Source organism: Zerene cesonia, chromosome 8 (genome assembly GCF_012273895.1).
Source record: "Zerene cesonia ecotype Mississippi chromosome 8, Zerene_cesonia_1.1, whole genome shotgun sequence".
Classification (NCBI taxonomy): domain Eukaryota; kingdom Metazoa; phylum Arthropoda; class Insecta; order Lepidoptera; family Pieridae; genus Zerene; species Zerene cesonia.
In genome coordinates this window covers 2,604,396-2,608,473 of record NC_052109.1, presented here as the reverse complement: position 1 = coordinate 2,608,473, position 4,078 = coordinate 2,604,396, and the positions used below count along the sequence as shown (strand labels likewise).

The 4,078-nt window shown below is 31.3% G+C and overlaps 1 long non-coding RNA gene across 1 annotated transcript in view; it reads right to left on the bottom strand.

Annotated features, from left to right (window-relative positions):
* Positions 1–3,591: 3,591 nt before the first annotated feature.
* Positions 3,592–4,078, bottom strand: part of LOC119828592 — a 4,934-nt gene continuing 4,447 nt past the window's right edge. The window contains exon 4 of the long non-coding RNA XR_005287772.1: positions 3,592–3,682. This is a non-coding gene — a long non-coding RNA (uncharacterized LOC119828592). The remainder of the gene's footprint in view (positions 3,683–4,078) is intronic.

Here is a 4,078-nt window from a genome sequence, read left to right as displayed (position 1 = left end):
TGACAGATTCGAAATTCAAATGTAATATTTTTTTATAATTAAGTGTAACAGTATTTATGGCCAGACTAAGTATGTTAAATAAAAGAGCATGTTTCTGTTTACTAATGGGCAATGTGGTTTTAGTTCTAGGTTATTTTGATAGTAGATTAAATCGGATTTCATTTTCAATAAATCCGATTTGTTCCAATCGTCCCCATACTAGGGGCGGTTGAAGCAGTGATTGGGGTCAGTTGAAACACATGCGAATAATACGAAATATGATATTAATTGTATATTTTTAATCCAAGAATAATTGAAATAAAATTTATTTATAAACGCTACTTCCAACCGTCGAACGGTCAATCTCCACCTGCTCGACTTTAAGTCCAATTATTCACTATACAGACGACTTTTGGCTAAGGAAGTTTGCCTATATAGATTCGCTATGAAATTTCCAATCTTTTAAGTGGCCACTCATTTATTTCGCTTATACTCTATGCTCAGTTTGACATATTATCGTCAGTCACAATCACAGAGAACTAGTTACTACGCAGCAGATACAGCTGCTTTACCGCACCAAGTTACAAATTGTTCCGTTTTGGCGCCACGTAGCTTCTCATTACTGCTCGCCAATTTTGATACACAATTTCAATTTTTAATATCGATACTAGTGATGTCCCCTAAGTATCAATAATCGTCGCAGGAGATGGCTGTTAAACATATTTTTTATTTTAAAAACTAATGAAATGAAAACAAAATATGTAATTTTTTTCACTAAATTTATTTATTCAATGGATTCTTTATTTATTACAATTATTAGTTGTTTGTCAGATATTTGTAACATACAAGTTTTATCTTCTTCATGAGAAATAAATCATTAACATTATCTTCTTAATTTTAAAGTTTTATGCTTCTTATATATATATATGTTTTACATTCACTCATTTTGGTTATAATGTTACCGTAAGATTGTAAAAATCTTTAGAATCTAATCTTGCTCGCAAGATTGTAATCTGTAGACAAATTTTTATTCGTAGCATTTTTTTGCATTTTAATGCATTATTTTTCGTTTAAACTACATATAATGCAAATATATTGCAGTTATGTATTATTAGAGAATTTTCTTTTCCCAAACGTCCGTCAGATGTAGGTGTTTTCAAGGAGCCTTATTTCTGAACGGTTTTTAAATAAACTGAACGTAACCCATCACATGGAACGCCCATTTCATAATTCTGCGGTTTCACGTCGATAGGTCTAAATTTACTTGAATATAATGTATTTAATTGTAAGCCGTATGTTACAGATTACAATTCGTGGACAGTTTAAATTATACTTAAATTAATGTAGCTCGCACGATTGTAATCTAATACAATAAATACAGTGAAACATACATATTGTTCTTCAATATCTTATACATTGTTATACACTTAGTCTCATTATTTTTTCTAAAGTATTTATTTATATTACACTAGGCTATGCCTACCAAATTTTTATAAAAAAATTGAGTTTATATATATATATATATATTATAATAAAAATGTTAGGTTAGGATATGCCGAATTATTGTTTTTCAACAGTTTATATGCTTTTTTCATATTTTCATGGTTATTTCCGCAGAATTGTTGACATATTTAAGCTTTCTAAACAGCTTTTACAATTTAAAGCTTTACTTAATTTTCGGCATACCAATCAACTGTGTAAACTGAGCAGAAAGCTTTACCTTGTTTGTGAAGTGTATTGTAGTGGGTTCATTTCATTTTGTTTATTCTCACCATCAGTTTGAAAATAATTAAAACAATTGATATTTTAGAACATTAACTAATTCTTTTCAAATTATGGAGGCCATCATTCACCATATACAATTTGGACATTTGAATGAGGGCTTATAAATTTAGATAGTATCAAAGACTCAATCAATTAGTATAATAACGGATTTGTGGTGGTATTTACATAATATCTATCAAACGACAAAAAAATCTCCAGTGGCTCTTGATTTAATAGCCTTAGAGAAAAGAATTCCACGTAAAATTAATGAAATTCATCGATATTCCAATGAGTCTCTCGACCACGGCTTACGATCCACCTGTCTAATGATGGCAGTCTTACAATTCTAGATGTGCCTTCCTGTACAGCCAGTTTGCTACAACTATCCTCAAACTTAATGCTTTTAGTATTTTAATAGCTTAAAAATTTAATTTAATTTTTAGAAATGCTTTATGAGAAATTTTGAAAGAATAGAAAAAATTTGATCACGAGGCGGGATTCGTTCCCGTGTTTTTTGCCAAACCGTAGCAAAGCCTAGCCTCTCGGTCACCCGTGATCCCGCCACAGTAAACGAATTCTTCTACTCTTTCGGTTTCATGTGCCTAAGGGGCATCCCACGCCATCTATTGAGACGATTAAATTTCAAAATTTCTCAGCTTAAAAATTTGTTATGCAGTGAATTTCCTTTAACAGCAATTGTTCTGTATTTGTCATTATCAATCAGAGTTGCGATCGACGCTGTCAAATAAGTTGTCAAAATATTCAATTTTTCCCACAGATGCCTCGATAGTTGATTTTGGGTAGCCTGCCCTTGTGCGAAATTTATCTGGAAAAAATAAAAGCCCCAATAAATATCTTGTAAAAAAATTTAAATTGCCTCTTTCACTAAATAACTCTCCCACTAAGTTTTTACCTATGTTTCATTAATGCCTTATTTTTTTCTCATCCACCAGTTGGATGTTTGTTTTCCTTTATTGTTAGGGTTGCCTGGTAGAGATAGCTACCGAGCGTTCAGGCCGCCTTTTACTAATCGTTTTTTTTAAGTTTTTTGTTCGCCTTGATATTATGTGTATTTTGTGCGCAATTAAGAATTTTCAATCATTCATAGAAAAAGAAAATAAATAAATACCGTCTAACTAAATAAAGGAAAAATATAAACTAGTTGTGATCAGTTCAAATTGTCGCCTTTTAGTTTACGTTTCTACTCTATCTATTAATATAATAAAACTGTGGAAAAGTCGTTATTGTACATAAAAAAAAATGTAAATAAAATAGCCAGGGTGTTAAAGGACAACACATTCCCAGCATTTTTAGAATGTTTGTCTGTTTGTCGGTTTATTTGTTCAGGTGTCACACTAAATGCAGAAAGCAAACTTTTATACACAACAATATGTGTGCAAATTGAAGAAATACTATGTTGTTTTGTTTTATCCTTATCAGGTCACACTTTATAAAAAAGAAAAAAATGAGAATTAATCAAATTGTGTTTCCCAAGTAAAATATTAAAACAGCGCCATCTATCGAACTTAGAATAGACTATAACTAGAGATGCAGCAGTTGCATGCAGATTAAATAAACTTTTTTACGTTAGAGTTGTGTACGCCCCAGATAGTTTCACAGCTAATATTGTTTATAAAAAAGCACTAGCGTAAATAAATAAAAAATAATTTGTATCAGTATCCTCCAACAACGCTTCGCACTAAATAAAAGTTATAAGTTCCGACATCCACGGAAACGAAGTCGTGGGCATAGCTAGTGGAATATAATTATGAAATTGTTTAATTAAAAGTAATACTTACCAAGAGCATTAGCATATTTTAACTTTGCTACAGTTTCAGCATCATAAAACTTCAGTGAGGGAGTTATTTCTCAATCTTTTTATAGAGGAGGTGGATAGCAAGTTAGCTTAACTCATAGCCAGTAATGTTGATTGTTCCATCTGAAAAAAAAAGGTAGTTATAAGCATTGTTTGTTAGTATACTGCTTGTTTTCAAGTGGGATTCATTATATTAAAGAATCAAGATCATATTAAGCACTTCTTTCAAACATCAAATACATCATCATTAGACAATCCTACTAATATTATTATATTATCCAACTAATATTATAAATGCGAAAATTTGTAAGGATGTGTGTGTGTTTGTCGCTCTTTCACGCAAAGACTACTGAACCAATTGCAATGAAATTTGGTATATTTTGTAAAAATACAGTATTTTTGAAGTGAAACTTCTTTAGAATCGTTGTGATTTCAAACCGTTTTTAGAGTGGGAGTCGAGCACTGCTTCGGCACAAAATTGGGTCAAGCTCGCACCGGGGAAGTTACCACACCCTCACA